This window comes from Hermetia illucens, chromosome 6, assembly GCF_905115235.1.
Source record: "Hermetia illucens chromosome 6, iHerIll2.2.curated.20191125, whole genome shotgun sequence".
Classification (NCBI taxonomy): domain Eukaryota; kingdom Metazoa; phylum Arthropoda; class Insecta; order Diptera; family Stratiomyidae; genus Hermetia; species Hermetia illucens.
The window spans coordinates 22,174,977-22,201,595 of NC_051854.1; the positions used below are offsets into that span (position 1 = coordinate 22,174,977).

At 42.9% G+C, this 26,619-nt stretch overlaps 1 long non-coding RNA gene across 1 annotated transcript in view; it reads left to right on the forward strand.

Annotated features, from left to right (window-relative positions):
* LOC119658824 overlaps positions 1 to 26,619 on the forward strand; it is a 112,343-nt gene that overhangs the window by 59,155 nt on the left and 26,569 nt on the right. The window contains exon 2 of the long non-coding RNA XR_005250288.1: positions 17,763 to 18,034. This is a non-coding gene — a long non-coding RNA (uncharacterized LOC119658824). The remainder of the gene's footprint in view (positions 1 to 17,762; positions 18,035 to 26,619) is intronic.

Consider the following 26,619-nt stretch of genomic DNA (forward strand, 5'->3'; position numbering starts at 1 on the left):
ACAGTGTTGTATGCGGACACCACCCGCAAAGCTCCCCGTTGCTGTACTTCCGCGAGTCGTTTACGGTATACCTCCTTGCCAAGAGCGTCATTCCACACCTCCATGCCGTAGAGCAGAACTCACACAAGAGTCGTCGGCTGCTAAACGTAAGGCGTCTAGTGTTTGCCATTTGTCGACTTAAGGCCGAAACTTCAGCTGGGACCTTGTTCGTTGCTGCTTTGGTTTGCTCGAAAAAGCTCGTTTTGAGTCAAGCGTAAGTCTAAGGTACTTGACAATTAGTTTTGACTCGATTATCCACTCCCCGATCGATATGGGAGGCCGCCGGGTCAGGATTTTCCTTTTAGTCAGCACGACTACTTTGGTTTTTTCAAATGTAAAGCCGAAACCTTGAGTAGTCATTCTTCCGACAGTACATGCTACAACAAACACCGCGACATCATCTGCAAAACCGACCAAGCGCGATTTTTTTGGCATGCCGAGCCTAAGCAAACAATCATAGGAAGTGTTTCAGAGGTCCGGCCCTAGGATGGATCACTGCGCTACACCGGACCTGACTTCTATCCTTCTCTGCCCCTTTTTCAGTTAAGCTTTTGAAATGATTCGTGATGCGATTCAGTATTATCCTAAGTATCTAGTGTTTTTGTCCATACTGGGGCTGCTTTACTATTTACTTACTTACAGTTATAAGTGAATAACGAAGAATTGTTGTGAACAATTTTTTTGGTTTAAAACTTTGATATTTTGATTTGATATTGACTCCATAAATTTCAGTGATCACTTCACTGAAATTAACTATCTATTCATAAAAGGAAATTGTCTCAGCGACACATTATTTAGTTTTGAATTAATAGTATACAAAAAGCAAATTTTCAGTTTTCTTTTATCAGGAATACCTCCAGCATATCCATCTGTATGTGAACCAACCTTGAAGATTGTTTCTCCTAAATATCGGCTTCATAATGTTGTTCCTGTTTCTATAAAAAAGCTTTTCAATCTTTATCTTGAACTTTCCTACCATTCTAGCCTCAAACCATATGGGTATCTTGGTTTGAAACTACTGAATAGCTGTGATTCACACTCAGATGAACTTTCACCGCTAGCAACTCGTATCTTCATGTGAGTATCTCTACTGCTACTGGTAACTATCATGTTGAAATGTAGATACCGCGAGATTAGTGGAGCTTTCTCAATGGTTTTCATTTAAATTTACAATTAGCAATTATTTATTCATCTTTGAATATTTTTTTAATTTATATTCCCATTCTTTCAATTTGGTTTGTTATTCTTGAATCAAGGAAAAATAGATATTAGCGGTTTCCTTGTATTAATCAATGATGTGCTCATGTTACTGGAACACCAGAAGTAAAAGAAAGAATTTCAAAAAGGTTAAATTGAATAATCCGGATATTTAGTCAAGTAATTACTAATTCTACAGTTGGGGAAAGTCCCAAAGCAATAAATGAAGCTAGTCGGCAATCGGCAGCTCAGCGCTTCATGTATGAAAGGTTTTGTCGATTTTATAATAATTTAAAAATATTAGGTAACCTAATTGTTCCATTTTAAAGAAGCCGATATTCAATTTCATTTGGTGCAGACTCGTGAGAAGTAGTCGTTTGGCGCGAAAGGGGCAATTTGGACCTACTATGACTTTTTTAATAATAATAGGACTTTTATCAAACTTTCTAGGAAGATGCTACCCATTAAAGTGTCCCTTACTGTAAAAGAAAGGGAGTTTGCAATAAATTTCAAAATGGTGCATCAATCACACCTACGCTACCGAGACGCTCCACTATTGTTCAGCGCCAAGTCGATTCTATTGCATGGTGTAGCTAGCAATGCTATTGTCGTCCCCCATTAAAGAGTGATCTATCCACTGCCTCTTCCGTCTTCCCATCACAGTGCGTACGAATACTTGGGCCTGTGTGTAATACAGGAAAGAAACGCTAGCACAGAACAGTCTCAACTTGATCCTGGTGTTGAAAAAGCTGCATTATCAGATTTTAGACAGCGCAGCGAAAGGGCAACTAGTGCTGTTAATGTGTCGGACAACATTCAGGTCGGTGCCACCATCCGCAGAAACCACGCTTCCTAAATATACAAATTGATCTGAGGAAAGGAACTCCTACAACGTTCTTTAGATAAAAATTATCGTATTTGATTAAGACTAATCCAAATGGGTATCATTTAAGAATATCTTTCACGAAGTATTTATTTCCAAAAATTTTAGAAGTACTTATAAAATGATAGCTTTCTTGATGCAGTATACATTTCTGATATGGTTGGAATATGCGGCATTTTCCGTTTCCCTAACCAGAGAAATAGCAAATTCGGCGTACGCTACGCTGAACCGGAGTTCGAGGGGGTCATGGAGCCATCGCTCGTAGCCGTCAGCAGAGTGTTGAACTTCCTGTCCGTCGATCCACTTCTACAATTCCGCAATCAACTAGATCTTATGACGCCTCTTGGGAGTAGCACCCGATAAAAGAGCATTTTTGATGGCGACCTAATGCTCATTAATATTCTCAGGCGTCCGATCAGCAAGATAGCTCTCCCACTGTCGAGCGACAGCTATGTTATACAAGCGTTCGATATTGAACTTCGACGTTCGTAGCTCCCCAATCCTGCACAAAGTGGCGGACGCAACACGCAAGCAAACGTAAGCGACCATCAGATTTCCTTTCCGCCGATGTTAGCGCCTCTCTTGTTAGGTATACCCAGAAGAAAACTCCTAAATCTGTTGCTGATCGCGAAGTAGTCAATCTGATTGTTTGTACAGCGTTGGTCAGTGGAAACCCAACAGACCTTATGGCAGCCTCTGTGGAAGCTGCAGAAATCCACGAACCTAACACCATTATCGTTCCGGTCGCCTAAGCGGTGTTTCCCCATCGCATGTCTGAGCTAGGTGTTGTCAGCTTCCACTTTGGCATTCATATCGCCCATCCCCTGAGCTGCGTTTAGTTTCTCGTAGAAAGTAATATAGAATATTGAAAGTTTCTGTTGTTGTGTAGCATTATACAATTGTGATGCTCCTTAACCTGGACCGGAATCTTGCAATGAGAACTCTGTCAGAAACTGGTTCCCAGATCTAGAGAACGCGCCTTGTGATCATCATCATCAACGGCGCAACAACCGGTATCCGGTCTAGGCCTGCCTTAATAAGGAACTCCAGACATCCCGGTTTTGCGCCGAGGTCCACCAATTCGATATCCCTAAAAGCTGTCTGGTGTCCAGGCCCACGCCATCGCTCCATCTTAGGCACGGTCCGCCTTGTCTTCTTTTTCTACCATAGATATTGCCCTTATAGACTTTCCGGGTGGGATCATCTTCATCCATACGGATTAAGTGACCCGCCCACCGTAACCTATTGAGCCGGATTTTATCCACAACCGGACGGTCATGGTATCGCTCATAGATTTCGTCATTGTGTAGGCTACGGAATCGTCCATCCTCATGTAGGGGGCCAAAAATTCTTCTTAGGATTCTTCTCTCGAACGCGGCCAAGAGTTCGCAATTTTTCTTGCTAAGAACCCAAGTTTCCGAGGAATACATGAGGACTGGCAAGATCATTGTCTTGTACAGTAAGAGCTTTGACCCTATGGTGAGACGTTTCGAGCGGAACAGTCTTTGTAAGCTGAAATAGGTTCTGTTGGCTGACAACAACCGTGCGCGGATTTCATCATCGTAGTTGTTATTGGTTGTGATTTTCGACCCTAGATAGGAGAAATTGTGAACGGTCTCAAAGTTGTATTCTCCTATCATTATTCTTCTTCGTGTTTGACCAGTGCGTTTTGATGTCGTTGGTTGATTCGTCTTCGGTGCTGACGTTGCCACCATATATTTTGTCTTGCCTTCAATGATGTGCAGCCCAAGATGTCGCGCCGATAGCCGCCTGCTCGATCTGGATGAAGGCAGCTTGTATGTTTCGGGTGGTTCTTCCCATGATGTCGATATCGTCAGCATAGGCCAGTAGTTGGGTGGACTTGAAGAGGATCGTACCTCTTGCATTCACCTCAGCATCACGGATCACCTTCTCGAGGGCCAGGTTAAAGAGGACGCATGATAGCGCATCCCCTTGTCGTAGACCGTTGTTGATGTCGAATGGTCTTGAGAGTGATCCTGCTGCTTTTATCTGGCCTCGCACATTGGTCAGGGTCAGCCTAGTCAGTCTTATTAATTTCGTTGGGATACCGAATTCTCTCATGGCCGTGTACACTTTTACCCTGACTATGCTATCATAGGCGGCTTTAAAGTCGATGAACAGATGGTGTAACTGTTGTCCATATTCCAACAGTTTTTCCATCGCTTGCCGGAGAGAGAAAATCTGATCTGTTGCTGATTTGCCTGGAGTGAAGCCTGTTTGGTATGGGCCAATGATGTTCTGGGCGTATCGGGCTATCCGGCCTAGCAAGATAGTGGAGAATATCTTATAAATGGTACTCAGCAACGTGATACCTCTATAATTGCTGCACTGTGTGATATCTCCCTTTTTATGTATGAGACAGATTATGCCTCGTTGCCAATCGTCAGGCATTGATTCGTTGTCCCATACCTTGAGCACAAGTTGATGAGCCACTAGGTGTAACTGGTCACCTCCATATTTAACCAATTCGGCTGTAATTCCATCGGCTCCTGGCGACTTATGATTTTTTAGCCGATGAATTGCACGGACTGTTTCTCCTAAACTTGGTGGTGGCAGTATTTGTCCGTCGTCTTCAGTTGGCGGGACCTCCAACTCGTCGATGTTCTGGTTGTTCGGTAGTTCATCAAAGTACTCAACCCATCGCTCTAATATGCCCATTCTGTCGGAAATCAGATTTCCCTCTTTGTCTCGGCAGGATGAGCATCGAGGTGTATAAGGCTTCATCCTGCTGACTTGTTGGTAAAACTTCCGCGCCTGGTGCGGTTGCTCCCTGTAATTTTCACAGACTTGTTGGTTCTCCCAAGTTTTCTTCTTCCGTCTGTGAAGTCGCTTCTCCGCTCGACGGAGTTCGTGATAAGTCTCTGCGCGTGCCCGCGTTCTTTGAGAATGCAACATTACTTGGTATGCGGCATTCTTCCGTTCCGTTCCTAGCTTACATTCATCGTCAAACCAGTCGTTCCGACTCCTTTTGCGGCTGGGGCCAAGTATATTTGTGGCCGTATCCATGATAATGTTCTTCAGGTGGTTGTGAAGATCATTTGTTGATGCTTCATCTCCAGGTCCTCTGTTGACTGCGCCTTGTGATAGTCGGCAGAAATGACCCGCACCCGATTCGGGTCTGCAACCACTTGGCTTTCCAGAGCACAAAAGCACATTGCCACAAGAGTACGGTCTTGCTTTGCTTATATCTCGAATGTCTAGTCTATATTGGTGTAATTCCGGCTCAAGTTGGTGGAAGCGAGCATTCTGAGGACCCTAACTACTGTTATCGAGAAGCGTGCATACATTCCAGAAATCCATCTTAGTCTCCGTCTTCGATAGCCAAAGGTCGCTGCCGTGAGGTCAGTCTCTATTCGATTGTAGACAATTAAGTTTCAAAATTTGCAAGTTGCTATTCCACAAATTTCTAACCCCTTTTAGTCGCCTCTTACGACAAACAGTGAAGACTTTGGGGGTTCTCTTGAGCAGATGAGATTATTTAAGCAGATGCCATAACGGGGAGCATGGTATTTTGAGTACTAGATGTTCACAGACCACCATGATTGTTGTCAGATTTTTGAGTAGAGTAGTTTCTGAGAATGGATGGACCTTTTGCTTTTCTAAGGATGCTTATAGAATGAGGTTACTCACTGCATGCAAACCAAGGTGTAGAAATTGCGCTACTATTTATCTGTATTATATAATATTTGGAGATAAAGGACTACGTTCGACTTTCGGCCATTTGTTTAGGAACAAGTCGACACTTGAGAAACGACGAGATTTAAACATTGATGTCCCCTACATTTTCCTTGAATTTAGGACCGCGTATGACTGTACGACTGCACCACAACTGTGCATACATAATTCTATGCCTCGGCATTCCGAGAAGTTTGGTCCCAAAAAAGAATAGCAACAATCAACAAATCGAGCAGCCTTTGACTCAAAGGGCAAATTGAAGAAATAAGATGACCTGGCTCCACTATATAATCTTAGCTCTCAAACACGTAATAAGTCAAACACGTAATAAGAAAGAAACATTCTGTTGCTAAGTTTGTTTTTTCCGCAAGTCGGAACAGACTCTAGCTCCAGCAGAGTGTCATTAGTAATCACATCTGCTAACAAAAGTTCCGCTAAATGTAAACCATAGGCGGAGCTAAAAATACAAAACATTTCCTCCCATACCAGTCCGCTCATATGAGAAGTTCGGACAGTTTTAAAAAGTATTAGTTGATTTTTCGTGTGATATCCCACAGATATCCTGTTCTCTTTTGACCAGTGCAATTTAATGTTTGATGTTTTTGGCACTGCCGTTGCTTCCATGTACTTCGTCTTGCTGTCAACAATATGCAGCCCAAGATCTCCCATCGATAGCCGCCTGCTTGATCTGTAGGAAGGCAGTTTGTACATCGCGGGTGGCTCCGGTGCCAGTAGTCGGGTAGACTTGAAGCGGATGGCGCCTCTTGCATTAACATATCGCGGATCACTTTTTCAAGGGCCAGGTTAAAACGTACGCATGGTGGGGCATCCCCTTGTCTCAGACGGTTGTTGATGTTGAATGTTCTCGAGGGTGATCCTGCTGCTTTTATCTGGCCTCGCACATTGTCAGGGTCAGCCTAGTCAGTTTTATCAATTTTGTTGGTATACCGAATTCTGGTCGTGTACAATTTTACCCTGGCTATGCTAGTTGGCCTAAAATTCGATGAAAAGATGATGTCACTGATGTGCATATTCCAGCAGTTTTTCTATGGCCTGCTGCAGAGAGAAAATTTGATCTGTTGCTGATTTGCCTGGGGTAAAGTTTCCTTGGTATTGGCCGATATTCTGGGCGTATGGTGCTATCATATCTAGGAAGATAGTGGAGAATATCTTACAGGTAGTACTCAACAGTGTGATACCACTATAATTGCTGCATTGCGTGATATCCACCTTTTTATGTATGAGGCAAATAACGCCTCTTTGCCAGTTGTCAGGCATTGATTGGCTATCCAACAGTCGGTCGCCTCCATATACAACCAATTTGGTTGTAATTCCAGCGGCTCCTGGTGACTTATAGGTTTTTGGTGAATGAATTACGCGGATTGTTTCTTCCCTGCTTGGTGGTGACAGCATTTGCTCGTCATCTTGAGTTGCAGGGACCTCAGACTCACCGATATTTTGGTTGTTGAGCAGTTAATCAAAGCACTCAACCCATCGCGCCAATATACCCATACTGTCTGAAATCAAATTTCTCTCATTGTCCAGGCAGGATGAGCATCGAGGGGTATATGTCCTCATCCTGTTGACTTCTTGGTAAAACTTTCGCGCCTGGGATGGTTGCTTTCTGTACTACTCAAGTCCATAGACTTGTTGGTATCCCGGGCTGCGCGTGCCCGCGCTTTTTGAGAGTGCAGCATTGCCCGGTATGCAGCATTCTTGCGTTGCTAACTTAGATTTGCCGTCGAACCCAATGTTTCGAATATTTTGGCAGTTTGGGTCAAGTATCTTTGTGGCCATATCAATGATAACGCTCTTCAGGTTTTTATGAAGATCATTTGTTAATGCTTTATCTCGAAGACACCTGTTAGCTGGATGGTTCCAATATTAACTGTCACCTGGTTGTCAGAGGAGATTTTATGGGGTGTTGTAATTCGACCCCAGAGCATCACACCAGCGGGATAGTGATCCGAGTCTATATCGGCACACCTATAAGTTCTGATATTAATCAAGGCCGTGAGGTGGCGACGTTCAATCAGCACGTGGTCAATTCGGTTGAAAGTGATCAAATCTAAAGAGGCCCATGTATATTTGTGGGCAGCATTCCAGCCAAACCAGGTAAATCCAAAAACAATTTCGTGAATCATATAAGCGGTCGCAGCTCTCCAATGTCGGTCAGTTGACACCCAACTGACCTTGTGTGTCATCAGTGACGAGGCAGTGGGATTTGCCGAAAATTGCAAACCTCCCGCTATTGTCGTTGTTATCTTATACATGAGTAGGATGTTGTCAGAACCCACTTTGGCAAACAAATCTCCCGTCACAATGGTCCATTTAGAAAGTTTTTCTCTAATTGCATTGATTTTCTCATAGAAAGCCTCCTTCTCCTCTGAATCGCTCCCCGTTCGTTTACAACACTGCATTATTGACATATGCCTCATTCTTGACCGGAATCCCACAGTTAGTATTCTGTCTGACATCGTTTCCCAGGGTATGATAGCGCGGTTGTTCTAAACATTATTTCGGCAGCAGATTCACGCTTATTCCCGTTTTGCCAGAATACAAAAGGCTAGTAACGAAAGAAGGAAGTGCTCCTTAAAGTTTCACAAAGAAACATTCGTAAATTTCATAACTCAATCATGAACCGCTGATGACCCAAGGGTTTGCAAACCTATTATTAGGTGATTGCAGATGAACTATTGCATTAAGTAGTAAAAATTTAAACAAATTGTAATTCTTATGAAAATTAATTTTATCAGTCAAAATAAACACTATAAAGGATATTTGTCCCAACGAGGTACAAAAACACTTATGCAATTTTGCGGAAGTCCCACCTTTAAATGTAAAGAGATCCTAGAGGCTAATTGCCTTTCTGCAAAACGATGAAGCAAATGTTTAAGCAAATTAGGTAGCTAGTAGCTGGTCGCTTCGGATATCAGTGGTTTCCTTTTTTTATGTGAGAACTTTCCCTCGATTGTTTCCAAACTCCACGATGTACATATATACTTCTCATAAACAAATATTGTCCATTACTATGCATCTTTATATGTACGTATATAAGTTGGTGGTATGCACTATCCACATATTTCGTACTCATATGCATATGTTTTGTGAACTTCGCCATACTATGGACATAGCATGCTTGCCCCTAACCTAGGTAAAGAAGGAGGGTTTGCGGCAACATACTTTGTACTATCCTCAGTAAAACAAAAAACAAAAATAAAATGCTGAGATCAGGGAAAGAGATTAATAAATTTGGAGTTATTTCACTACGCTAATTCCTACCTGATCTCTTTTGGTGGCAGGTCTGCGACAGGCTGACCAATTTCGTTAAAAACGATATGACTGGATTGAGTAACAAGCCTCGGAAAAAGGCTAGAGCGCTCTCGTCAGTCGACGAGACAAAAGGGTCCCTGCTGAGAAATGGGCAAGGGTTCTTGACGCATGAATTGAATCATAAGTTAGTCCGAGCAAAACAGATACGTGTCTACCGCTAAATATTAGCACACTAACTAGAAAGACCAAGAATCTCACGAGAGCCCTTCGAAAAAGGCGTGATAATATCTACGCTTTGTCAAAAGCTGCGACTTAGAACGCGAACGTGGTACAAATGGCTATTAACCTCCCTATTTTGGTAGCTCACACACTCTACACGGTGTTGACATTGCCATCTCAGCTGGGTCACACCTATAACATCCATGTCGATGATCTAAATGGTCATGTGGGTGAACAGGCAGATAGTCACAGGTACCATGAAGGGATGGGGTTTGGGGCGCGCAATGAGGGTGGCGAGCGTATATGTATCGACTTGCCAAAAGCCTACACGAATGCACACAGGATGTCGAACACTTTTGTTGCCGATGTCTTCTTCCTTCCTAGTGCGGGCGAACAAAGAACTTGAAATTCTCTTCGAAATGCCATGTTTTGCTCGGTAAGTTTAAGCGGAACCCACTAGTGCTGCGAAACTGTCGAACCGTGTACCCCCAACTTACTTGTATTGTGCTTTATATTTACTACTTCTATCAGGATGCACAATTGATCATTGCGGGTTGATGGTCCACGTGGTTCGAATAGTTATGGCGTTTGATCGAAGTTTTTTATCAAAAATCACAACTAACTTCACTCCATTGTAAAATCCGACATTTGATCTGCAACAATCTAATATCCATATGGTTTCATATCCCTATGAATTGTCTGCAGAATACAAAGTCTTGCAAAAAGTTTAGTGTACTACATTGTCTGGGGATCATAAACCATAAAATTTTGCTCCATAGTCCTTAAAATAACAGCTACGAAGATTGGTATATAATTTTATTTTCAAAACAAAATGTCTGAATTACTAAATGCATATTAAAGGTAGCTAGTTGAATCCCCATTATTCTAATTTCCGGCTAATTGTAGAAACTTGCCTGTTCCTAGAGTTAATTTTCTTTAGTTTGTATTTCCGATAATTGGTAATACGAATTATTGGGATTCTAGTGTGATTAGTACTTTGGTATCAGAATTGTAGGGGTTTAGTAACCAAGCTGGCGGCCTTTAATTTATCAGCGCTCACTCAGTAACACCATGCCATCTGTATCTCCGAAAGCTGGCCGGACCATGCCATATTAAACTCCGAACTCCCCGAAGAGTACTCCATTTTCCGCCGTAACAGGGACTGGGATGCACCTCGTTGGTCCACCGGCGGTGGGGTCCTAATTGCAATAAAAAATATATTCCCCACCAAACTTGTCTTCTCCCATTCTGGCTTTCCTATTGACCGTGTTGTTATTCGTGTTTCTCCGCCCAACCCCATTGTATCTTGTGTATACGTCTCCTGTGCTTGCCTTCCTCACCTGTATGAAGAATTATTTGACAATTTGTATGAACTTCTTACCCCTTCCCTTACTTTCTTCCTTTGGGAAGAATTTAACCTCCCCATGCTCCATTGGCCTAATCATCCTAGCCATCCAATTCCTTACAACAACCTCTCCCATTCTTCTCTTCTACTTTCTTCTTTCTACTTGTTTTGCCCTGAATTTCAATATCATCAAAAACTCCTTGGGCAGCACTCTCGATCTCTGCCTCTCCAACCTCCCAGAGTTCCACCTCTCTTTATTTCCTTGCACATCCCCGTATGTCAAAACTGACCCCCCCCCCGATTGATTTTGAATCGGAGCTCCCTTGTTCAAACTCCAAAACCGCGCATAAATCTACCAACCTCAACTTCCGCATAGACAACTTTGTCGGTCTGAACTCAGCTTTAGCGGCTTTCAACTGGGTTCATACATTAAGCAACTCAACGTGTGAACAAGGTCGAACTATCTTTTACAATATGCTGTCCAATCTCCTCACGTGTTATGTCCCTTCTTCCCCTGCTTGCCTACGTTTGTACCCAACTTGCTTCACAACGGAGATTCTTAATAACATTTGCCTGAAACATGCACTGCGGAAGAAGTTTCGGGCTTCTAAGAATGACACCGACCTTGCTCATTTTAAGGTTATGTGTTCCACTGTGAAGTCAATGATTAAAAAAGGGCGTCGAAGCCGCTCTTACCCGCGGTAACTTCAAATCCTTGTGCTTTTCTTGTAATCCCACTCAATCTCTCCCTTCTTCTTTCAGTTTTGCTGACTCCACTGCTAACTCCCCACAATAATGCTGGGCATAATATTCGACGACAAACTTTGTTTCAATTCCCACTTCGTTGACATTATCAATAGAGCTTCCAAAAAGTCTGGTTTTATCCTACGTTCCTCCTCCGACTTTACCTCAATTCAACCTTCCTTAATACCCTTTTGTCAGAAACATCCTTAAATAATGCATATAGTCTGCACTATGTCTGGTCCCCCTTCAGCATCCGTGTTGACTATCCGTCACGACTTCGCACCCTTAATCTTCCCTCCCTACAGCAACGCCGTATCTTCCTTGATATGTGGTCTCTTTTCAAACTCTGCTATTGGGTGATGGACTGCTTTGCCAACTCGGATATTACTTTCCGCAACACCTCTCATAACACACGTAGTGTGGACATTTTTGAAGTACCCTTCGGAGAGCCCGAAATTTACTGCCACTCCTCGACCCCAAGGCTATACCGGTTGGAAACGCCCTACAGCTTGGGTCCTTTGACTTTGCCTCCTTCTGTAGTTTTAAACGTAAGGTAAGCCATTTACTTGCTCCTCCATCTGAGGACAGTATGTAACAAGGAGTTTGTTTGATGATTGGCACCCAGCCTCATACAGTTAGTTAAAAGCACCTCGGGATATAATTGTGCCGGTTCTCTAGGGCGAAGATGAAAATCTGACTAAATCATTGTGAAACTCTTAGAAGAGTAATAATCGAAAAATGTAGCCTTTCAAGTATTATGGATATTTGTATAGTCTGGAAAGTAAAGTGATCATCAACTAGTTCCAAGGCAGCGCGACTTTCCTAAGTATCTGAACCAAAGACTAATTGACTTTATTGTGAACAGAAACCGCTGTGAAAACTCTTCATGTTCCATAGAAACCCATCAATATTTCATAAATGTACAATTTGTTTTGCAAACGACAAAATGTCACTGTGAAACTACAGAAAGTCATCTGTTAAATAAAACAACTCGACTGAGGATTGCGCAAAGTCCCGAGCTACGAGCGAGCACTCTGGAGCCAGATTGTTTGTTATGCAATCCGTACTTTGTCATAGACAGTTACAGCCGTCTACGGTCTGCAACATAGAATTCCAGAATTACATATTCAGCTATTAGATGGTGGCATGCGGTACTATAAGTCTTGGCTACCAGTCGAATATGTCGAGCAGCGCCGCAGATACAACTTTTAAACTTGAACTGAATAAAGAAAAAGCCGCGAGCGTGGAGTAGATGGAGTAGTAAACTAACTGATCGACACTAACAGGAATTTCCTGACTTGAAATGGTATCTGCACAGTTTCGCGGCAGTGGATAGTCCAAGTACGCTTGCCTATTTTATCGACTTGTCGCTTGGAAAGATAGCGAGCCCATTGGGGAGGAAAATATTGGAGGAACAAATGGTGCTAGCTGTTGCCTCGAAGGTTTATACGAGTAGATAAGCCAATGGTTCAGTATCGATGCATACATTAGTCATATTTATGAAGGAATGTTCTACAAAGTTGCATGTAACATTAAGCATTAAAGGAGATGGTTGCAGTTGGCTACTTACCAAGAAAGATATTTTTATCGATAATCCGATTTGTTCTTTTAAGATAATCTACAGTTAATAGTCAATAAGCTGGATGAAAACGTCTCCAAACAAACAGATATGCAAATGTAAAGAAGTTGCATTGAGGAAGAGTCACGATTGTCTCCAGTTCTTTATCAAAAGATTCTCGTCATATTCTCTTACAATAAATTAAATAAAAATATATATAATTAGAATCCATTAAAAGTTGATGCAATTTTAAATTTATGCATAAATGTATCTGAATTCGCTCTGGTTTCAGCTTCGACACTTAATTATCAACCCGAACTGAGACAAAAACGCTAACAACTAGACAGTAAATATAAACAACTCCGGAAAGTGGAAGCTGAACGCTTCAGGTATGAAGGGTTTTGTGTATTTCTTCTATTAAGACATTTGAGTGTACATTTGTCTCATTAGCACGGAGCACGTGATATATGCATATGTTATGTGAATAACTTTGTTAGCAGTAGTGCGATTTCCTCCAAACTTGGAAACTTAAAGAGGGTTTTCCAGCCAATTACTAAAAATTACAGTAACATACTATTATTAACTTTATTTGAGTAGATAGAGTTTATTTCGGAGCCTAAGCACCATATAGTGGCAACTTTTTGATTTTATTCAGATTTTTCAGTTGGGAAGTTTCTGAGAATGGGTCCGTTAAAGAAATGATCAATTTCAGCCCCCGCAAACCCCATCTTTCCAACGAATGTCGAAACTAAGGCAGGCGTCGGAAAGTACTAACCGAGACCTTTCATTTGATACCCAACATGACTATATTTGACAAAAGAAAAATTTACAACTCCCTTTGCATGTACCCCCCTTTAAATTTGACGTAGAATTATGTAACTCACTATATGCATGAGCGCTCATAGTTCCCACCTTTCCACCAAATTTGGTATCAATCGCTATAACCCGCTCCGATAAAATGCGTATGACAGGGGCATAGGGGCATACCTACTGATGTGTAAATATGTGTTCATGCACTTTTCTTTTCTGACTGGGCATGGGCTAGTGTTTGCTCATCTCTGGTTCGCGGACCAAAATGGCTATGGGAAGGGTACTCAAAACATAAAACCGTGAGAAGGAGGAAACTTAGGATGCAAGGGCCCAGTACCGGCGGCTTTTGGGAGTGAGCAAGCGAGCTCCCGGTCGGCAATATCCATCGACAATAGTGCCTCGGTGGTGGACAACTTGGCCGTCGTGGCATCTAATGCTACAAGTGTTTTAGATTTTGAAAAGGAGATATTCAAGCGAAGTACCATTCACAACACACGCAACACAAACCGCACATATTCAAGAAGAACGACAGCCGGAGGACGTCAACTTTGAGTTCCCCGGCACTGACAAAAGATAAAACGGAGAGAAAGTTATTGAATGCCAAATGTGAAGGACTATTTAAAAGTAGTAATCTGGTTAGGACTCATGGAGAGCAGAGCCTGATCCAGAGGAATTACCCTTCACACAGCTTGGTGCAAAAATAGTTGAGCTGTCCGAGTTCATCAAGGAGAAGCACATGCCACCAAGCAAGAGGTTGTGGGAAAAAGATGTGGATCCTATGGGAATCAGCAGGCGGCTAAGAGGAAAAAGGCCATACAAATAGTTCCGAAAACGGAACTAAAAGTGTCGAAGAGAGAAAGCAGGTCTCCCAGTGCGAGCTCTGGCAATCGAATCGGCAAAATCCAAGGGGAATGAAAACGGTGGATGGGCCAAGGACGAGTCCATTGTGATTTTGCCGAAAGCCTATGGTACTACTCAAACCGCAGCAGTTTTATCTGCTACAAATTGCGATTATCAGTGGACGCAGCGCAGATACTATTGGCGGCCGGGAAAGTTCGAATCGGATGGGTTGTTTGCCGTCTGAGAGAGCAGATTTCTATAAAGAGGCGCTTTAAATGCCTCGGTAGCATTGATCAATCCGATCGACACAGAAGCTGTGTTGACAAAGGCCATTTCGTCGGAAGTGGTAAATGTCCGGAATGTAGGGAGGCGCTCACTGCAATGAGAAAATAAGGTTTATTCAAATAAACCTCAATCATTGCAGGGTCGCTCAGGATTTACTTGAACAGACCACGTTCGAATCTGAGATGGAAATCGCCACGAGAAGTGAATATAGAAATCGTCACGGTGGCATATGGGTCACAGATTCGACTAGTGAAGCTGTGATATGGGCTTGCGGTCGACAAGCCATACAATGTACTGCAAGCCAGGCAGGGAATCAAATGCCAGGGGGCACAGTTTATTAGAAGCTTTTGCGCAGATGGACATAGTTTTGGCTAACGAAGTTGCTATAAACATTTTTCAGAAAGGGGAGTCAGGTTCGGTTGCAGACCCCACCTTTGTCAGCCCTGCGCTGGCACGTGGCATGTCCTGGTGCGTCAGCGAACGTTACACCCACAGCGATCACCAGGCAATCTTCTTTGAGATATGTGTCGAGCCACAGGGCAAAGAGCTATCATGCCCGAAACCGAACAAGATTTCAGGCTGGTCTGCAAAATCTTTGGATGAGCAGACCTTCATAAAGGTGTGGTTAAATCAACCTGATAAAGCAGGCGGCTCTACGGAAAGAGCCGTCCATCTGGCTCAATGCGAGCATGTGACGCGTCCATTCCTAGGAAGTGCTCATTCCCCAGTAGAAGACCAAACTACTGGTGGAATGGTGAACTGGCCGGCCTTCGATCAGCCTGCCACCGAGTAAAAAGAGCGGCTCAGAGGGCGGTAGGTAGAGTCGATCAGGGGCAGAAAGAGTGCGCCTATAAGGCAGTCCGCAAAACCCTCAAGCTCGCTATACAGCAAAGCGAGAGGAAATGCCTTAAAGAGCTCTGCTCAGGAGGAAACGTAAAAACGTGGGGAAGTGCTTATAGAATCGTGATGGGACGATTCAGAGGCCGTTCATCTCCGCAGATCACGTGTCCTATCCTCTTGCTGAAAATCATCCAGGGGTTATTCTCCCAGTAAGAGGAGGGCACCGACACATTGCAGCCACCTTTAAATGTGACGTCAATTCCGCCAGTCACCAGAGACGAGCTGCTGGAGATCTGCGGTAGAATAGGAGACAATAAAGCGCCGAGCTTGGACAGAGTACCGAATAAGGCCACTAAATAATTCTACATATTCTGTTAAGTTGGCACTTCTTCAAGGACGGAAGGTACGTCGAGATTTTTCTCGGTGGTTTTGCCAGAACGACGATTGACCTTCCATTGACTTCGGATAATTTACAGGAGATGTGGGCGGTGTGACAATCCAACACTGGGATGTAGCCGTTCGAGATACCATGGTGATCTCCAGCCAGTTTTGTGGCAGGTTGCGCTCTCTACAGGCATAATTAACCACCCACTTACATATATATTTCGTCTCCTGTTTGTTTTCGTTTACTATGACTTATCAACTGTTTTGCTTTTTTGTCACGTGGGTGAACTTGCAATTAATTGAATATTAATATCGTTATTTCGTTACCGAAATTTATGTCATCGACGGGTCTTTGGAATTTAATCATTGTTGCACTTAGAGACTTTGTTAACTGTTCCCGTTCTTTTGTGCTATAGTTTGCGAATATTGTATAATTTGAGTGCAGAGTGTTTGCTTATTGTTTGGGACTTTCAAAAATGCTCTCTATGTAACTGGTGCAGCTAGAGCAGTGGCTTTAGATCACGCTTGGTGCAGCCAACGTTGCATCGCTCGTACAATCGGCGCACCTTGTACTGCGATGCGGGAGGCCATCACACGATTTCGGGAGGCAGAATCATTCACCGCAGGTCAGGTCAAGGCTGATATCGATACACTCTAATTCGAGATGACCGCTCCATTGTCAGCAACGTGTTGAGAAATTGCTTTTGGACCGCTACTGAAACTCATACGCATCTTTTTGAAGCAAGAAATGTCAGTGTGAGTAAACACACCATTTGAAAAAGACTAACAGAAAGAAATCTGAGTGCTTTTTGCACAGCTCGCGTCCCACTACACCGTACAGCTGGCCTTGCTTTTGAAACGCACGTTGCCATACCACACGATTTGTCACTGAGAACTTTAATGAGGTCCGGATTCAAGTTGGCCAACAGACAGTCCCGATTGTAATTCAATTGAACACGTTTGGAACAACCTCAAAAGATGTGTACGAGCAAGAGTAACAGCCCCTACGACCCTAGGAGGGATAAAAACTGCTGTGGTAGAGGAGTGGTATAATATCCCCCAACCGGGTATCCAGCATATCATGAAAGGATTACCAAATCGTCTCTAAGATCTTATAGGGGCAGAAGTGGCAGCACCCATTATTCATTTTACCTGCAACACCTCTTTGGAATTTCCTTTTTTTTCAATTTTCATTCATGATATCCACAAAATCAATCCTTTAATAAACGACTTTTTTGCAAGACCTGTTTTTTTTATTACCTCAAAGATAGTTTTCAAACTACCTCTCACAAATTACATTTGGCGATTTCTGCAAATTGAGACAAATAATAGGTGGGCGGGTCATTGGACCTGTGAGTGATGATCTCTGAATGATGAATATAGACGCACTTGCCTGGAGCTGGCGGTTATTCAGTTTTTGAATTCGAAACAATAGAGGATGAAATGTTAAGAAAGTTCTGATGCTTTCTATATTTGAGGGTTTTGATTTTCTTATAACAACGGGAAGTTCGAGATGTCTTCTACTACTTCTACCCCAGATTAGTAAAAGTAGCAGGAAAAGTCTTCGAATTTCACTCTAATTCTGCAATTCTTTATGACTTTTTGATCTTTTATATTATTACTCATCAGGCGATTTATTCTTTTCACAGCATTACAATGGGATAAACTTCTAAAAGGAAAATTGGGCGGATCGATGATTTGGGCCTCAAAATCATACCAGGTATCCAGTTGGCAGATCATCTGGTTACAGAATTGCGAGAATTGCGTTTGGATATTGCTGGAGACGAAGGATTGATCCGGATGCGGACGAAGGATTGATGCTTGTTTGAAAAATCTTTCACACGCTTCCCTTGCGAAACAGAATAAAAGCTACTTAAGGATACCTAACCGACTGGATATTCCACTATGACATTTGCTCAAGGTCAGTGCAATTTTTCATTAAAATAATAATTTTTTAGACAAAGTCTCTCAAAGTATAGGGCGAAGTGGTTTCAAATTTTGTAAAAACTACCGGTGTGAGTTTCACCTCCATTTAACTATAACCAAACCAAGAACCACTTTAAAACGAATTCCGTCCTATTACAGAACTACTCATGTGCAATATTTGATACAATTTACCAAATTCCGTGCCAATAGTATTCATTACTGCTAAATAAGTGCCGATCAGTTGACCTATGAGATGTGAATTCTGGTATTGACAGCCGTTAAGGACGGGGCCATATTTATTGATGGATAACTCTTAACCAATCCAGTTCCGGTTAAGGAGCATCAAAATTGTCGTAGTTTTTCAATATAGTGGAGGAGGATGCTTTCCATGACCAATAATCTACAGTTTAGAACAGGTTTCGTAAAGGAGACATTATGATTATGATCGGTGATCTCACAACGAATTCCTCGGATATATAATGTGAAGGAATAGTCTTGGTGATCAAAACAATAAAGATGAAAGTTTAGATGGGTCTTGACATGGCAATCAGTTAGGGCGATCAAAAATTGCTTTCTTCTTCTTCTTTTTCTTCAGCCTTTGTCCCGTTCACAAGCGGGGTCGACTCGTCGTGATCGGCTTCGCCATTTGGCTCTATCGAATGCCTAATATGAGTGTAATCTCTAGGCTTTCAAATCCCCATCCAAAAATTGCTTTCTGAATGAACCCAAAAACCCAGCTAACATTGGCTTCGAAAGGGGACATTGTTTTATGATGGCTTGTTTCCGTTTGGGTATCGCCACGTCCAGTGAACATTTATTCAGTCCGCCAAAGAATACTTTAATGGTTCTGTGAGAAACGTTGAGCATAAGCTTTTCATTCACAATGAAGAGGCGTAAGAAGCATTTCACTAAAATTCAGCATGGTAGAACATTCAGTAAAGTTTGACCAGAACCTTCTTCTTCTTTTTCTTCAGCCTTTTTCCCGTTCACAAGCGAGGTCGGCTCGTCGTGATCGGTTTTGCCATGTGACTTTATCGAATGCCTGATCTCTCTCTCGTTAGCACGAATTACATGACTATACCATCGAAGACGCTTCTCTCGCAACTTTTCCACGATCGGTGCAACCCCATAACGATCGCGAATATCCTCATTTCGGATGTGATCAAAACGGCTTACGCCACAAGTCCAACGTAACATCTTCGTCTTCATTACCGCAAGACACCGTTCATTGTCTTTTATAGTTGGCTAACACTCAGAGTCATAGATGGCGATAGGACGGACGACATTGCGGTAAATTTTAGATTTGAAACGTTCGTTGATAAGTCGATCACAAAAAAAGCCAGTTGTGGAACGCCACTTCATCCAGGTTGCGTTAATGAGTGAAGCAATTTCATAACGCGGTTCTCCATTGGCTGATAGCGTTGACCCGAGGTATTTAAATTGCTCAGTTCTGGGCGGCAGTGGCCGCTAACAGTGATTGTGCCTGTCTCATGGGGATCATCATCATCATCATCATCAACGGCGCAACAACCGGTATCCGGTCTAGGCCTGCCTTAATAAGGAACTCCAGACATCCCGGTTTTGCGCCGAGGTCCACCAATTCGATATCCCTAAAAGCTGTCTGGCGTCCTGGCCCACGCCATCGCTCCATCTTAGGCAGGGTCTGCCTCGTCTTCTTTTCCTTCTCATGGGGATCGGTCGTCAAAAATTCAGTTTTGTTTAGGTTCAATCTGAGACAGTGTTGCATGAGGCGATCGTTCCATTTTTGGACAAGTTGCTCGAAATCATATTTGCTATCAGATGCTAAGAAAACATCATCTGCATAAAGCAGTGTGTAGGGCGCTGCACGTTGGATATCCCGTGTGACGGTTTCGATAACAAGAACAAAGAGGAATGATGAGAGTGCGCTTCCTTGATGAACACCAACAGAGACACGAAGCGGTTTTGATACACTGCCCATACTTCGAACTTTACTTTTCGGATCGTAGTAGAGTATGAATCCAGCGCACGAGTTCTTCTGGCACTAAGTGTTGTGGTAAAGGATACCAAATGAGTTCGTGTGGGACACGGTCAAACGCTTTCTCTGCGTCCAGAGAGGCAATGCAAAGAGGGCGATACTTCTCACGGCGTTTCTCCATGAGTAACCGCGCAGCGTGTATTGCGTCAGTAATTCCGCAGTTTTTGACAAATCCGACTTGATTCACGGTTATTTCAACGATTTTGCGAATACGATTGTCAAGAATGCGTTCAAAAATCTTCATGGAATGAGAAAGTAACCGGATCGGAGGTTAATTTGAACATTCTGCTGGACTACCTTTCTTTTTCCATATTGGAACAGTGGTACTTTCTTGCCAGTCAGATGGTGTTCTACCTTAAAGAATTCACTGAGCCCCAGTGTTGGGTCCCAGCTCTTCGCTTTCCAGAGCTCAGGTGCGATGTCGTCAGGTCTTGTGGCTTTTCCCGATTTCATTCGTTTTATTGCCTCCTGGACTTCAGTTGCGCTGACAGTGAAGCCCATAGTGTTTTACGTAGGCACCTGTCGTGAGACTTAATCCTACGGTCCTCTTCAGACACGGATTGATTTTGTGACCACAATCAGAGCCCCGCTGAGACAAGTCACAACGGTACCAGTCTATACCAAGTGCATGGCTTAGCATTCATACTGGTGGATGCAAGAATTACCTAAATCTCTACCGAACTATGGAGTACGGCACCCGTGTTGATACGCAACACCACGTCGAGGCCCGATGGTCTCTTCTCGCTTGAGCACAACCACAACTACCATGAAACTCCCACTAGGGGGGCCAAACGGAAATAACCGAGCTGTCCTCACATACAACAGGAGTTCACCCGAAGTATGTGAGTCCAGGGGCTTTCCCGGTTCCCATGGTACCAGTACACCCCTGGTAAGGTTTCGTGACCAATTTATCACTTCAGATGAGTCCCCGTGCAGACTCGGGTCTGATCGCGCTAATTAGGTCTTTGGAGCATTCGCCTACTGAATCACGGCCGGCAAGCCAAAGTAATTACAGCGTATCCCAATGCCACCACATGGAGGTTCTCCTCGACCACTTGGTTTTGGTTTGGCCGATAGGGTTGCCGCCCCATCTTCCTCGCCGCCACCTCTGAGCACCAGTTGTGCTGTCAGGTGGAACTGCTCCTAATGTCGGTAGTGATTGTGGAAGTGGAGGATGAGCAAATTCTTCAGTTGAAGTCTGTTCCAAATATTCTCGCCATCTATCTGTTGCGGCTCAATGGTTGGTGAGCAAAGTAACGTTCTTGTCATTAACGGAACAGAAGTGTTCAAAATCCTGTGTACGTTCATTACGGCTTTTAGCAAGTCGGTACATATCTTTCTCGCAATTCCGAGTGTCCAGTTTATCGTAAAGATTTTTGTAATGGTTCGCTCGGGTGATCATCATTCCAAAGCCAGGTATCTCGTTTGATGTACCGCTTGGTGACCCCGATGGTTGGAGAGGCCGCTTTTTGGATCGTGTCTTTCATTTGGTTCCAGGATTCTTCCACATCCGTAATGGTCGGCAATCGTATGAGTGAGATCGTTTCTTCTTTCTTCTCACCAAATCGCCACCATTTGATGCGCGGCGGACCAGTGCGTTTCTCACACTGTTTTATCGTTGGCTTAATTCGTAGGACGAATCAGCGGCCGATGTTGAGGTGTGATGACGACTTTGCAATCAATGACAGTGATAAAGTGTTAAGGTCTTATGAGAATATAGTCGATTTGCATTTTACTGTTCCCACTATAAAATGTAGGAAGATGAGACAATCGTTTGATGAACCATGTATTCATAAGTACAGGATCATGAGTGTCCGCAAAGTCGATTATACGCTCGCCACCCTCATTGGGCGCTCCGAACCCCTTTCCTCCATGGCACCTATTACCGTCTGCCTTTTCACCCACATGATCATTAAGACCACCGGCAATGATAATATAGTCGTCAGCAGGCACATGACAAGTCTTTTCATCAAGAAGTTGCCAGAAGGCATCTTTCTCGGCATTAGGTCGAGCTGTCTGTGGCGCGTACGCGGTGAAGAAGTGAATAGTGCAATCAGCTGATATAATGGTGAGCTTCATCAGCCGATCATCAAATCGTTCGACTTCTTTAATGGCATGACGGAAACCCTCCGAGATGGCAATGCCAACACCATATTGAGTGTGTGGGTTACCAAAATAGAGAAGTTTATAGCCATTTTTACCGCGTTCGCGTTCAATTTCGCAGCTTTTGGCATCAGACCATGGGGTTTCTTGTAAAGCGCAGATATCAATGCGCCTTTTCCGAAGGACTCTTGCGAATTCCTCGGTGTTTTCAGTTAGGGTACCAACATTTAGCGTACAGACACGTATTTGTTTTGTTCGGACGACTGAGGTGGACGCCCTAGCATTTTTCCAAGGCTGGCTCAATCCGATCATCATGTTTGCAACGATATTGTATGCATTTGCTTGGTCGGCCTATCGCGGGACTTGTCACCAAGAGAGATCAGGTAAAATTTAGCATAGTGGAATAACTCCAACTATACTCAATTTATCACTTTCCCTGATCTCAGCATTTTATTTTGGTTTTACTGAGGATAATACAGAGTACGTTGCGTCCTCCTCCTTTACCTGGGCTTGGGACCACCATACTGTGTTAATAGCATGGCGGAGTTGAAGGGCTCCAACCTTGAGCGCGATAATTAGAGTGCTGTTTGTATTATTTGATCTTTTGCTAAGATATCAATTAAAATCGTCCTGGAATGCACCAGGCAACACCTCGAAAATTCAATAGACACACAGCAGGCTCTGGACTCCCCTGCTCTAACCTCACAAGTTTAGGGAACACGTCATTTCGTGTTATGCCATGAACTATCCTCAGATGGTCGGGGAGTGGATCACTCCAAAACTACGTGTGCGTAGTGCAGTGAAGGATGGTGCTGGTTTCTCGGAAATTTGAGATGTGTATTTGAGCGCCTTGACAGGAACCGACACTGAAGGTTTATAGGTGTGTTTGACGCACTATGCACCACAACAGGTTCATGGTAACATACATTACTTTCGTCTTCACATATATTATATGATGACTGATACTGGGAAACATCATCAGTTCATAAGGAAGAGACTGGCGTTTACGGAAGCTTTTATGAACTAGTTCCACATTTTATATAAAGATCGTTGGGTAGTATAACCATATGAGAAGGTATCGTGATTGGAACAACCTTGGGAGCTGATAAAAACCTTCTGAAGAGGGCTGACAATCGATTTAATGTGGGCTTTGTTTTAGATATTGTTAAAATTGTGCCACACCTGGACAGACAACTTTAAAAATATGAATGTCAAGACGATCGAGGGTCTAGGTTTCGTTATTGAAGTAAATCGATTACGTTTCTTTTTTCTCTCCTCAACTTAACATTTGTGTTTTAGAGCTGGTTTCATAAGATACTACAATCTCGCCCAAGATACATTCTGCTGGTTGCATAGATAATATTTATACAGTCAGCAACCAGCACTAGCTGTTACTAGTTCTTTATTCTCCGAAGTTGACAATTTAGGTCGTATAAGGCTCACGTTATTGGTTTGGATACTAAGCAACCTATTAATTGAAGATGTCTTCAGTTTTAGAAAAACTGTTCTATGGCAAAATTGATCGGCTGTTGGCATTGCGAGTCATCAAGGACTCCCAAAACGACCAGTGTTCATCCGTCATCTTTGTGACTTTGACTGGCTAGAGGCGCTTGTACTTTGATGCACGTAAAGTTAACAGCATTACTGACAAGGATGCCTCTTCATGTTCCATTTTATCTGACTTCGCATATTGCTTAGGATTAGTCTAATGAGACCTAGAGACCTACGATATCATGGCCAGGATCACGTAGCTTTCAAGTTGATGAAAATATTGTGCAACTGATAGACGCTTTCTAATAGTTTTCTGTAGTCTGAAAATCTTATCTATTTATGATCCGCCTGAAGTGAAGTCTCTTTAATATGGATGATTCTATTGAGAGCATATTGGGCTAAAGCAATGTTGAAAATAGTGTCTGACGGTTTCATCCAGGGTAGTGAAAGCTTATCAGTCGCTGCCTCATGTCTGTCTGGAACCAGCATGACCGAAAGTGGCTGTAGCTGGTAATCGCCCCTTTTTTGAATTTGTCGGTATTTACCTAGAAAAAGGTGGTCTGTGAACCACAAATGTGGAAGAAATTTTCTTTCCAATTGGTTCGACATCAACCAAAGGCGGACTTAGGACTCCCTCAATCCTCAAATAAGATGGTGGAGTATGCCTCAAAGATGGTATTCGGTAGATAGTTCCCCCTTTATTTGTGGTACTTCCTTTCTTGTGTATTGCACAGATAAAGCCTCGTTGCCTCATTGCTGATCGAAATCTTGAACATAAACTGATGAACTTCTTAATGCAGGTATTCTCCCGGCGGCTTATAGTTCTTTCTGCTAGGGCTGCGTTTTCGGTGATTGATGGTGAAAGAATTTCTTCATCCCCTTTAGCTGGTGGACCCTTCAACTCCTCCGTAGCTGATTGTTGAACAATTCTTCGGTTAAATAAACACATGCGACCTGAAATTAGATTTCCTTTTTTGTCTCAGCAGGTAGGGTATTGATATGTGTAGTACATGGTTTCATCGTACTGATTGACTGGTAAAATCCATTGCCGATACTGTAGAAATGGCAATATCTTTCAGGTGATTGTGAGATTTAGTTTTGGCGTCCGTGTCCTCAGGATATATGCTGGCCGCCATTGTTGCTGCAGACATTCCCCCCTTCTATGATGACTTTATGGTGGATCGCTTTACTATTTAACTTGTACTACTAATCACAGCACGTTTACAGGGCTATCTTACTGCTGGCCATCGGTTCCGCTATTATTTGCAACTCCTCTTCACTGTTGTAGTATCATCCTCCTCTTCAGACATGGCGTTTTCCTACATGATGTCGTTAACCCTGAGTTCTAGAAGATTCATTTCGACCTCGTCCAGCTTCCGCTCCACTGAGGCGTGTCTTCTTCCTAACGTCTGATATGTTGATCTCAGACGCGTTTTTGCTTGTTTCTGCGTTTTGAGCAGTAGTTTTTGTTGGTTGGGGTTCTCCCAGTAGCGCTATGAGATCTTGGATGTGGAGAAGTGTTTTTCAACTCAATAGCCTAGATCCGTATTTTTTGTTGATGGTAGAGTCAGTTAATACAGTGTGTGGCTACCCCCACCCACTAACGGTGTTGGTAGATAAAAGGCTTGGGTTCTTGAGAGTCACACATCACCCTCAAAGAGAGGTAGGTTGGCTCCCAGCCACATTTCACTCATGTGAGAGAGAGAGACAGGCTGGCTCAGGGTCCACTGTTTGACCCAGCGAAGTAGGTTAAGGCACTTGCGAGAATACCTAATATCAGGTGCTTGGTAGAAACAACTTAAAATATCTATCGGTCATGCTATTACTATTCTCTTCGTGCGGTCGCAACTGCCATTTCTGCTGCACCACCTTTTGAAGTCGCCGCCAAATCCAAAGCAGCCATTTCAGAGATGAAGAACATTAGCCATTCAAAATTAAAGGTTGAATATGCTGAACGTTCTGTTGCTTCATACGGTTGGACTTGGAATGCTAGCGGTACTAAAGTAACGCACCGTCTCCCTTTTTTTTATGGAGTTTTCGCTTTAGTTTTTTGTTCCTTTCCTAGAATTGTTTTATTTCCTTTGCTAGAGTAATTAGGTGTACACATTTGACTTCTTTATATGCTGAAGGGGTATCTAGATAGCTACTAAGGTAATTTCTTTGTCATTGAGGTATATTCCGATACGGTTTTAAAATTAGTACGCCCTTCGCTCATACTGTTTTCCTTTCAATTTTCATACAGTTTATTCCTAACCATTTATTTGTTCCCTTAGGGTCCTCTCTCACGCCATTTTAAAACTTTCTCTTACAGTTTTCCAACTTGTTTGATACTTTTGTGTCCTTTTTTGCTACCCTCTGGGTATTTTGATCCCACTGATGTCCTTCTGCCGTTTTTCTTTCATCTGCTTTCCAGCAATCACTGCTTGTAACAGAGTTTGCATCTTAATTTGACTCGTTCTAATCTGATTTGTTTTAAGATTAAGTTGATGATACTCTCAAAAGAAGAAATTTATTTTTAAACTTGGCTATGAATCTTGGATTTCGGTGCCTTTTCATCATATTTTTTGTTAAGAAAAAGATACTACCAATAAAAACGTGAGCATACTTGACTTTAATTACGAAAAAGTTTCGAATTCAGATTCTAGATACTTCCAGGTCACTAATTAAGACACTGGTCATCTACTTGGTACTACAAATCGACTTTTACTTCTTCCCATTGCTAACTTTTAACTGATATGAAAACAGTATCTTAAAATGCTTTCATCTGAATTCCGTTGACGGTACACCACAAATCATGTATACCAATTGTGGTATAAATCTCTTTTGCACAGGTTCTGCGATCGCTTCCAATTTTATGAGCCGATCGCCATACAAAAGGAATGCGGACAAGCAAGTGGATATAGCCACAACAAGCCAGCCCCACATTATCATTTATAAGATATGAACGTGTCTTCCCGATCGTTACACAG